Source organism: Heterocephalus glaber, unplaced genomic scaffold (genome assembly GCF_053883595.1).
Source record: "Heterocephalus glaber isolate CG9 unplaced genomic scaffold, H.glaber_assembly_v1.0 deba00001104, whole genome shotgun sequence".
NCBI classification, from domain to species: Eukaryota; Metazoa; Chordata; class Mammalia; order Rodentia; family Bathyergidae; genus Heterocephalus; species Heterocephalus glaber.
Window position 1 is genome coordinate 4,599,194 of NW_028258193.1, and position 12,000 is coordinate 4,611,193.

Genomic DNA, 12,000 nt, shown 5'->3' on the forward strand with positions numbered 1-12,000 from the left:
CAGAAACTGGTGCCGGCCACATGTGGTCTTCTAACTCCTGGCGCTGATCGAAGTGAGTTAGAAGAAGACTCGAGGCCCTGAGAATCCAAACAGTGGAGGAGGGCCCGGGAAGCCAGCACAGCCTTCCCAGGGCAGCCTGCGTACAGAGGCATGGCCGGTTCATTTCACGTGAAGCAGACGACAGAAAAGTATTAAGGTGAAACCTTGTTCAGTTATTACAGCAGCAGAGAGCACGGCCAGAATGGCCTCCCCGTGGACAGGGAAAGACCACAGAGAGGCGACCACAAAACAGACCTTGGTGTATTTCAGGAAAAGCTAGCAGACCAGGAAAACCATCTAAACCTTGAGAAATCACATGCATCAGAAAAACTCACTGATGAGACAAGAGGATTCTGGAAAGAGTTAGAAATTTTAAAAAGTGAATTTCAGAAACAGACTAAACTAGGAGGAACACAGTATCAAAATATGGGATACCTTAAGAGTAACAGAAAGTAAAAACGAGGAACATTCTTCAAATAAAAAAGTGAAGAATTTTACAAACTGCCAGAATGTAATAAACATTGAAGATAGGCAAAGGAGATGGCCTAGGAATTCCTGAAGAAGAAACCAAATCAAAGAAAAACTGAATACAAAATACTACCATTGAAGAACATGTTGACGAATTTTTTGAAAAAGATTTGAAACCACAAATTGTACATCACATTCCTGAGATGATCACCTCAAAATAATCAAATTACTAAAATCTGAAGAAAAGGGAAAAAATCCTATGGATTGTTCTGCTAGTTGGCTAGGGCTGCCCTACAAAAAGGCATAGACTTGGTGAGTTAAATAACGGCAAAAATGTGTTTTCTCCCAGCCCCAGAAGCGGAAGTCCCAGATCATGTTGGGGTTGTTGCTAAGAGGCCGAGCTCAGAGCAGCGAGCATGGCCTTCGCCCCGGACCTCAGATGACTTTGTCATGTGCATCCCAGTGTCACTGCCTGTCTCTGTCGGACACTGGTGACGGTGGCCTTGGGGCCCCATGACCTCCTATGACCTGGAAACCACCTCCAGATACAGTTAGGCGCAGGAAGCAGGGGACACAGTTCAGCCCACAGCGGATGTTTCCAGAAAGCACATGACAGGTAAGGAAAAACAGATGATCCTCAAATCTTTTAAGCTATGTTTCATGCTAGAAGAAAAATAAAACGTAGACATTCAAAAAGAGAACGTATGAGATGAGAATTTTAAATCAGAAACCACTGACTTAACAGTAAGGACTCGGGGAGTCCGTTATCGACATGCCAGGAGGCAGGCAGCTTCATTGCCTTGAACGTTGACCAAAAGCCCACCAGGGTCACAGCTGAGGTAAGCAGGCGGAGTGGGAGCTGTGGGTCCAGGCAGCGGGCGCGATACGGTAATGGGTGGGTGGACGGAGAGAGAGCAGAGAGAGGACTGCACAGCCAGCCAGGGGACAAGTGTGGACAGAGCGTGGTACCTGCTGTACAGCTCTAACCGTGCGTGGAGAGCAGAGCTGCCTCAACAGTAAGAGGAACTGGAGGAGGAATGGGGCGACACACACAGAAACCCCAGCACACAGCCATCTCGCTTCAGGATGAAACAGCACACTGAGACAAGACAAAATCTAAAGACTATTTAACAGGCTGCTTCACAAATAACAGGCAGTATTTGCTGGAATGGAAGAAGCAATGTAATATACTATACCAAGCAAGATAAAAGTAAATTGATACATAGACATGTTAACCTTAGTCATGCTACATAGTATCAAAGACAAAAATAAAAACCGGGCACATGCCTGCAATCCCAGCACTCAGGAGGCCGAAGCAGGAGGAGCCCCAAGAGTTCAAGGCCAGCCTGTACTGAGTAGCGAAACCTCGTCTCAAAGACAAAAATCAGATTGTAAAAGGAGCCAGAGAGAAAAGGCAGATTATCTACAAAAAGCCAACGAGACTCACAGCAGTCTTCAAAATGGCAATCAAAGCCAGAAGGAAGCATAGTGCCCTTGGTGCCCTAGAAAAACATTACAGACCTGGGATGCAAATCAGGAAAATAAAGACACCTGCAGAAAAACAGAAAATGTGAATGTTTACCCAAAACTCAGCACGACGCATTGAAAAGCTGCAGTTCAGGAAGACAGAGCGGACCCCAGCAAGTGTGGAGGCCGAGGTGTGGTGAGTGGACAGTAACAACTGCAGAGACGGCTGTGCACACTGGAACTGATGGGCGGCAGGGCTGGGGGTTAGGGCGGAGCGAGATTTACCGCGCTTCCCTCCAGCAGCGCGTGAGCGGGACGCGGCATCGGCATCGCAGGCTCGCTCGGAAGGGCGTGGAACGGTCTTTAACCTCAGACTGTAAAGTAGGAATCCAGCCCTTAAGTACAGCCACAAGAGAACGCAATACGGCCTACACCTCCGAAACCTGTGAAGATGGATAAATGAGAAGCGAAGCAGAGGCTGTCCGCAGGCAGGGCCGCTTCCGGTCAGTGCTCTCGCGAGGCTTCGTGGAGGCTCAGCGGGGCTGCAGAGGCCGGGAAGAGCCAGGCCCGGGTCCGCCAGGCTCGGATGAGCAGGAAGCGGGAGGGAGGACCCTTAGGCCTTGCTGCCTGGAGCTGTAACGTAGGAAAATGTGATTTAGTCTCTGGTTACTAAAGTATTTTTAATTAGTTTTAAAATCCTCACCAATTTGAAAGCACCGGGTGGCTCCGCGGCGAAACGGACTTGCTTCGGACGTTACCTCCCTCTCCAGGGCCTCCCCTGCGCACCCTGCAGCAGAGGTGGGAGGAGCCCGGCTGCTCAGGACCCGCACCGGCCCAGGACTGCGGCTCTGGTCCGGTCACACGCCTGTGCGCTTCAGGACGCTGCCGGATGTTCACAGTGAGAATGACTGTTTGTGGCGAGAAGTCACAGTCAGGTCAGCCCCTCGGTGACAGCACAGCTGTCTCCAGCGCTCAGCTGGCGTCCCGTCCCTCACCGTGTCCCCATCTGTCAGGCTGATTCTCCTGTGCATGTGTGTGCGTACAATTTCACCCTAACCGTCTGTGGCTGCCTTCAGTTTTGCACTGTAATTTGGCCGACCATTGCTTTTTTTAATCTCCTAAACAAACGGTGGGCTTCACAGTGGCTCCTATGTCTTGGCTCCAGAGTGCAGCCACGGAATGTCACGGTGCGTGCTGGAGCCTTCCTGCTGGCTGCATTCAATAGCTACTGACAGACCAGCTCCAGACTCTTCCAGAAGGAAAATTAGTCTGGAAGGAATCACTCAGTCTGCACCTTACGAGCCACAAAACACCAATGGTCTCCAAATCGTCGGGTGTTATGTAAGTCAGTGAGCCAAGCATTTGGAATTCTACAGAAATGGTCTCAGCTGCCGCTTCCGCCCTAGTCCAGCCGTTATATAACCAACGTCCATGGCACTGTTGAGCTGTTGTAGATTTCAGATGAATTACCACACAGCAGCGTGGGTTATCCACTGTCCCTAGACTTGCAGTGCAGACGAAGCCTATGGGCGCTTGGCAGCTCACCTAGACTTGGGGTCAGCCTCCTCTGGGCCAGTGGATTTTGTCCTGAACTGACCCCAGCCTGAGGGCAGGTGAAGCCTGGAAGGACCTGCCCGGGAGGGAGGCTCTGTGTCCAGCGGGAGGAGACTCCGGGGCCTCCGCTCCAGGAAAGTGCCCTCGTCTTGCAGCTGTGCCCACTCTTCAGAGGGATCAGGAAGCACAGCAAGCACAGGGCCCTGCAGGCAGGCAGCTGGGGCAGAGTGGGACACGGGCCTGCGTGTGCCCGTACTGGAGCAGGAGTGGGGGCTGGGAGAAGAGGTGGTCCCACGGGGCTGCCCACCCACATTCTGAGGGCGTGGCACTGGAATTGTGCTTGCCGCCTGCTTCCTTACCTGCCGGGCTTCAGACTCGCGTGCATATGCAGTGATGGGGCTGCTCCTGCCGGGACCACTTCGATGGCATAGTAGGGAGGGCTGAGACCCAAGAGACTAAGAAGTGGAGTCAGACCAAGGGCATGAGAAGAGGGGACCAACCACAGGGGCAGGGTGCGGGCCGGCCAGGGCTCCTGTGGCTGCACCAGTGGCCAGGCAAGTGGCCTGTGTCGTGTCCTGGACACGGAGAGGCAACAGGCGGGCTGCGGATGAGGCTCGGGCCAGGAAGCTGGATTTGGGGTGCCCGAATTTGAGCCACCCAGCACTGAGACCAGTGTTGTACGGAGTCCACCAGCCAAGATGGCATCGAGACACTGGGCCTCAGCCCTCCCAGCCTCTGAGCCGCTGCCTCCTCACGAGTGACAGCCTTCAGTTCACCAACTGTGGGGAGCCGGGGCAGAGCTGTCTCCTGCTTCCCCCGGAACCACAGAGCTGCGCAGGCACCAGGTCTGACGCCCCGTCTGGCCCTCTGCCCTCTGCCCTCCGCTGCTTCTGGATTTCCGCGCACAGTGCAGCGTCTGAGACAGTGGCGAGAGGCCGCCATCTTCTCGGAGGAGCATTTGTTGCCATCTGTTTTTATCTCAAGGCTTAAAGCAAAGAAGGCAGAGCACGTGCCTCGTGCTGGTCCTGTGGCACCCGTCCCGCATGCTCAGCTTTCATCAGCATCTTCTGGAAAGACGCGGCCCTGACTCCCTTAGCCATGATCTTGCCTGCTGTGATTTCGGTTCCCACCATCAACAGCATTGCGTGGAAAACTGCAGAAGTAAGTACTCGCTAAGGGTGAAGTTGCAGGCCATCCTGGGCAGTGTGGTGCACCCCTCCCTGAGCGCAGGAAAGTCCTCCTGTCCGGTGAATCCGCAGCCTGACTGTCACCCCGCAGCCGCCTTGAGCATCGATGGACCGTGGCAGGTCGCAGAGCTGTGTCCAGGTGACCTGTCAGCAGCCCCCATGCTAGTGTCATGCATGTCACTTCCTGTCCTCACAGAAGCACTGCACCCTCTCAAGTCAGCATGAGAAGACAGAAGGGCGAGCATCACACTGGAGGATGTCTAAGGAAGTGAGCCTACAGAGGATCTTCACAGCACATTGGTGCAGAGCTTATTGTTATGATTCTGTTTGTCATCAGCTGTCGTAGTTAACTGCCCACTGTGTCTGATGTGTAAATTAAACTTTATCACAGGTGAGTGTGTGCAGGGAGAAACATGGCAGGTACAGGCGGCAGGACCACCTGTGCTTTCATTTGCCCACTGGAGTCTCAGAATGTAGCCCAAAGATGAGGGGCCACTGAAATCGGAGGAGGACGCTGATGACAAGACTTCAGGTTCTCCTCCCCTGCTGCACTGGAAGAGGAGGAGGCTTGGACCCTGGCGACCAGAACGGCCCGCAGAAGGAGGCTGGGCCTGCCTGGGGAGGGCAGCTGTCCTGCTGTGGGGGTTTCAGGGTTGGCCGCGCCCTTCGAGGCCAGCGTGGTTCGGAGCCTCCCTCGCCTCCCCTGTGCACCCTGAGGGCTCGGGTCTGATCTCCTCCCCACCCAGGCCAGCCTCCCCGAGGTTTTCCTGCCCACATGAGCTTCAGCCTTGACCATCTTCAGCAAGGACCCTAGGAAAGTACTTCGCGTGGAGCTGAAACTCTGCTGCTGCTCCCGAGATGCCTAGCTCAGGTGGAAAGGACCAGTGGGTCCCCTTCTGTGTGGACGCTTCACACAGCCCCTCACGGAGCCTGCAGAGCCCCATCAGAAATGTCTGCTGCCTATGAGGCCTGAGTGACTTGCCAGAGGCCACCCTCTTCTTAGTGGCAAAGGAGAGATTCCCATTCAGCGAGTCTGGGCTCAAAGCCAGGGTTCTTTCCAAATAAGGAAAGAACTCCTGGGAAGTGGGAGTGAGGGAGGGACTGCTTTCCTGCAGGGTGAGGGCTCTGTAGTCAGTAATTTGGGCGCACAGTGTTTTGCCTCCTGTCCCCTCGTCTGCAGTGGAATCCACGCGTGGGCCTGCCCTGCAGTCAACCCACTGCAAGCACGTGGGATATTGGAGGACAGCGTGGGTTGGCCCCAGCTCAGCACCTTCTCGGTCATGAGTGTGCCAGTCAAGACACTGCTGCCTCCCACAGGTGCGAGTTTCCTTTCCGAGGTCCCCGCCCGAGGCTGCAGGCAGGCAGCAGTGCAGCCACACAACTCCACAGTGACAGCTGGAAGGCAGCGGGAGAAGGGCAGGTTTCAGTCCACTCAGTTATCACCATGCGAATGTCCTCGACTCAGAATGCTAGCTTCTAAGGTTATTTCAATCACTATTGAATAATAAGGCTGCCTTTGCCAAGCAAGATAAGTTATCCTTTGGGGATAAAAATAAGAAATGAATTCAGTATGATGCTGCATACTTTGTATGAAACAGAGCCATGTCAAGAACATAAGTACCCCGTTGGAATTGAGTTATGTTAACACACTCAGGCCAAGCGGGGACAGATGGCGGCCAGGGGGCGAGATGCTGACTCGGGTTCCAGGTTGGCACCCTAAGCCCGTGAAGCTGCGGTCTCAGCATTTACGGCTTTCACAATCGATAAAGCCTCCGCCCGCTGTGATGGGCACAGACAAGGACAGCGCAGCTCTGAATTTCTGGTTAGTACGGTGAACCGAAACGCTTTTTGAGCACAGTCTTTTTTTTCAGTCTTTCAAAACCTTCTTTTCCCATCCCAGTAAACACTGTGCTCGGCAGTCTTTATCCAGAATCTCAGAATGGTGCTCCCTGCTATGTTTGGGGGAGCTCAGGATTGGGCTCCATTGGCCGCAAACCTGGAAAAGAGCCTGTTGCTTTTCTGATAAGCATCTGAGGAACTCTGAGATATGAGTAAATCTTCCAACCGAAAATGCATGAAGCAAAGCTAAGGACCTGAAGTTCCAGTGGGTTCCACCTCAGTAAGTGAAGGGCCCCAGGGTGCCCCATGTGGACAGGGAGGTTTAAACTACAGCTCCAGCTGAGCACCAGGAGGGGAGCCTGGGGAAGATGGCACTTGGATTCAGCTCGAAAAATGCCTAGGAAATTTCTGGGCAGAGGGAAAAGGTGGAGCGGCCACTCTGGAAGAAGCAGCAGCTCTAGATACAGGCTGACAGGTGGCTTTAGTAAGCAGGGCTTACGCACCCTCATCGGCTGGTGTTCACATGCGTGGGACGGGCAGGGTGGCCTGAGGGCAGAGCGGGCCTGGATGAGTGTGAACACACAGCGCCTGCTGACCCTGCTGGCCCAGCCTGCGTTTGGGGAACGTCGTCCTGACAGGAGCGTGGCCGATGGCTTGGGCGGGCCAGAGAGGAGGAGCTGGTCGCTGTCACGGAGGTGGGTGGTGGTCAACACGGGGCGGCCAGCTGCGGCCAGGGCGGAAGGGATGGGTCTTCCCGAGGAGGATCCGTAGGCCTGACTGCCTGACTTGGATGGACGGGAAGATTGTGTCGCTCTTATAAAGTGGGAATGAAAGGACTGAGAGCCTTAGGAGAAAGAAAGATCTTGCACCTCGGAAGCCTCAGGACCCTCGAAGAGTCCGAGTGAAGATCTCAAAGAAGCAGTTGGCAGAGCTTCTGAACACCAGGTTCAGCGACCACACAAGTGCCGTGGTTAGGAGGGCGCCAGACGGGGTAGTGCTCCATGACACGGATGCGGCAGAACTCAGAATCCTCCAGTGGATGCTGGCCAAGCGCCCACACCACTCCCAACGGAGTCTGGAGATGCCGCTGTGTTTTGAGTGTGATGCAGGCCTCAGTTGCATCACTGTGTTCGTGACTTTTCTCATTGCTGAGACAAAATGCTTGACACTCAAAGGGGGAGAGGTTTATTCGGCTTACACTTCAAAGAGTTTTCGGTCCCTGAACAGCTGGCTCCCAGGCCGGTGGCAGAGGGGCCACAGTTCATGGCGGCGGAAGCAGCAAAAGCCGCAAGAGAGGGGTTAACGGTGTCTTCCTGCGCCTTCCATCCCATCCGGACAACCGGGATTGGGACGTGCCAAGCCAGTCACTCACGCGGTTTAGTGAGCACACGCCCTGAGTCCCAGCACCGCACACTCCAGATTCAGCACCTCCAGAATAGCCCCTCATTCACGTGAGGCTTCGGGGGGGCCTCTAAACACAACCATAGCAGCCCCATCTCGGGGTTCTCTGGGCGGGTCTCGAAGGTCCCCTCCGGAGGACCAGGAGCAGCTACCTTTGCTGGCAGGTGGCGCGCGCCCTGCTGGTGACTCAGACATCTGGCCCCTGAGCCAGGAGCGCTGGCTGTTGCTAGGAGAGCGTGGCATGTAGGTCTGTGCTGCGTGGGTGTCGGCCTCCTCTCTGCATCGCTCCTGTGCTGACCACGGGGTTCCGATCAGCACGCCGAGGCCTCTGGATACACAGCCCTGCCCTTTCCCTGGCGCTGTGTCAGTGCATCTGGCCTGACGGGCGCACAGTCCCAGGATCTGGCCATCACTGGCTGGACAAGGCTGCTTTTTGGCTCAGACAGAATTGTTTTTTGCATTTTTCTTATCTGAGCACACAAAATAATTTTATCCCGAAGACTCCCACACCGTGTATAATGAAATTACCTGTAAAAACAGGAAGGAAAGTCCGTATTGCTCTGATGGCATGGTTAAAGCGCTTTGATCTGAGGTTCAGTGAGTGACGTGAGTCCTTGGAGGACTCGGCCGAACCAGCCACCAGGACAGAATGCAAGAGAAGTGGAAACTGGGGTGAGGCGAGATCCAGGGGCGCTGCTGGGCTGAGGCGAGGATGGGAGCAGCGGGCAGCGGCGCTCGCTTTCCGGGGTCCCATTCCGGGTTTCACCTTGGCTGCAGGGCAGCCCTCTGAGGGCCTCAGCTTCTCCCAGATGGATGTGCCTGGACCCCATCCACAGACTCGGTCGACCCCACCTATGCTTCCAGAGGTCCTTCTGCCACTTTTCATTCAATGCAGGGAGCGTGAATGGCCTTTCGGCAGAGCTAAGGGTGACCACAGATGGGCGTCAGGAGGCAGGCGACAGAGCATGGGCCCTGGGGCCCCGTCAGCCCTCTGAGCGCGGCCGTGCAGCTCCCGGCTCCCAGGGCCCCGCCTCGGCCTGTGCCGAAGAACAGGTTAGCCTTGCTTCCGGAGCCTCCCCGGGACCCCAGGGGCCCTGCTCAGCCCGGGGCAGGAGAGGTGTGTGGCCCGGGAGGCCTGGCCGCCCCCATGACCAGGGTGTCCCTGAGGAGCAGGGAGGGCGGGATGACAAGGGCTCTGCCAGTCCTCCCTGGGCTCTGTCCCTTCCTGTCCAGGCCTCTGCCACCAAGTGAGCTGTGTGACAGCAACCTCATGACAGGGCCTCCTCTCTGCCATCGCCGAGTACAGTGGGGATGCAGGGCAGAGGGGAGCCGCCCGGGCCCTCCGCCTGCCTCACCGCACCCGGTTCTGATCCTGCCGGGACCCTGGGGACCCAGCTGCGGAAGGGGACCCGCCACCCCGAGGACCAGGCCCAGGGCCCAGACTGAGGGCCGAGGAGGCGTAGCCTTCACCCGCTCCTCCTGCTGCCCCAGTGCTGCCAGGGCCCCGAAGCCCCAGCTGCTGCCTGTGCCCAGATCTCCTGCTCCCCTCAGGGAGGCTCAGCCTGTGCCAGCCACCTCTTCGGCTGCTCCTGTCCCTTGCAGCGCGCGCTGCGGTGTCCTCCAGAGGAGCACAGGTGAGGAGGTCGGTGAGGGCACTGCCCCAGGGCCCGGTGCTGCCGATCCCCCTCACCAGCGGAGACAGATGGGCTGAGCGGGCGTCCAGAGCCTTCGACAGGTCCACAGACCCTGGCTCTCCCTCCCAGCCCAGCACGCCTGGCTTCCGGGGACACCGTCAGCCCTTGGCTAGAGATGACGGGCAGCCCCACGGGCTCAGTGCCCCGGCCTCACCCCGCGGCCTCGGAAAACCAATGCTTCGAATAGGAGAGGCAGCATCAGTGACAAGTGGACGGACCACGCATGAAGCCAGGCTCCGGAGGCTGAGGCGGGGAGGTCACAAGTTCACACCCAGGGTGGGTAACGGAAATTTAGCAAGTTCTTGTCCTAAAATTAAAAAGCGGGGAGAGGCTTGCTAGGGTACTGGGGATATCGTTCAGGGGAAAGGTCCTGCGTTCAGTCCCTGGTACCACCAAAATGAAGAAGCTGATGCAGTCAGTTTATGTAGGTCAAATGGTGACACTGTCCACTCGGGCAGGCGCGGACCCTGAGCCGCCTGGGAGGCCGGAGCTGCACCTGCGCTTGGGCGGACAGCACCGAAGTCAGGTGCAGAGCAGGCCGAAGGGCTCCTTCGGGAAGCTGGCCTGTGTCTGGCTCCTCCCGATCCTGACAGTTGGCCACGTTGAACCTGCACTGGCCCTGCGCTGCTGTAAAGCCCATCGCGCTCCCTCCGCCACGCGGAACCCAGCCTGCAGGTCACTTGGAAACATGGCAGCCCGGACAGAATCGCCTCATCAGAGAAACCACTGCTCTTTCACGTGTAAACAGTTTTTGCTACAAGCCAGGATGTATTTATTGTGATTTCCAGAGTCACTCTTGGAAGTATCTGGTTATCATAACCACAGAGAGACAGCTTATTAGCTTTAACTGCCGGGTAAAAGCATGTACATTTTCAAGATTTCTGCTTTCACCCTTTTAACCCACAGAACAACTATAAATAGATGGTAAGGTCTGGGATTTCCACAGCTAAGTGCTGCTATAAATAGTTTTAAACATTTTCCCACTTCGTGCTTTCTAGAGGAACATTCCCCACTTCCTTTCTTGGATAACCCCTGGGAATGCAGGGAGACCACATTCAGAAGGTTATTGAGGAGTTCAGCGAAACTTTTAATGAACCTATTAGCAACTAAACGTTCCTGCGATACTGGAAAAACTGAGGGCACAACGGTTTAACAAATTCATTTAGATGTTTAAATGTAAGTAGATATTTCTGGGAAAGGCATGTAAAAAGTCAGCCGTTAATCTTTCCACCCATTTTCTCATGTTACTGGGAATGGTCTCTTGAAACACAAAATCAAGCCCACAGCCATCCTCTGAAAGTTCTTGTTTCGCATAAACACACTCCGAGGCCTCAGCTGAGCTGAACAGGCCACTTCGGTGGTTACAAAATGAAGACTAGCTTTCCTGGGCCGGGGTTTAGCTCAGTGGTTCCGCCGCCTGCCCCGTAAGCACAAGGACCCGAGTTCAATCCCCGGTACCCCCCCCCCCAAAAAAAGACTAGCTTTCCTTCTCCTGTCCTTCGACATGAACACCTAGAAGCGCGGGTCGTGGGCTCTGCTAGGCCAGGCCGCCGCCGCCTGAGACCCGCTGCCCCGCCGCGCCCAGGGCCGCAGAGGCCAGCAACGCCTGCCCGCCGGCGCCCTCTGCTGGCCGCGGCTTCCGCGGAGACGAACCGCGCAGGGCCGGGAAGGCCCCCGATGGGGAGGCCGCGAAAACAGCCGAGGGCGGTGAAACTCCGCTTCCGGTTTCGTATTTTGAGTTGGGGGGGGGTCAAGTTCTGTGAAACATCCTGAACACTGAGATCTGACATCTCCTGAGCGCTTTCGGGTTTGCCGGGGTGCTGAGCACGGAGCGCGGCTGCGCCCACTGCCCGGCACCTTCACGCGGGCGGCCTGGGGCGTCGGGGTCCCCGCCGAGGTCCGCCCCAGCCTTTCGGGTCGCTTCTTTCACGGAGGGCGACGCGCTGCACCCTCCCGGTCCGCCCACCGCCCGCCTGCCCGGGGCGTCTCTTCCGCTGCGGGCGACCCCCAGCTCCGGACGCGGCGTCGCCCCCGGGGAGGGTCGGGGGGAGGGGCCGCCCACCTCCGGGCTGCGCGGCGCCGCGGCTCACGCACGTCTGCCCTCCCGTTTCCGTTTCCGTTCTGGGGTGCGCACTGAGATGTTCGGTCCCTTTCGTGGGTCTCTCCTTGTCGAGTGTAAGAGTCCCTGCGTGGTTTGGGCCCCACTCTGCTGCGTGTTTCGTGCAGACGGTTTCCCCTTCCCCGTGGCCACGGCCACCCGGAAACAGCCCTCCGGGTTTATCCCTCCTTCCTGCAGCCCCCTCCAGGTCCCGGTGAGAGGCTGAGACCAGACAGCGAAGAGAGAGCGTGGC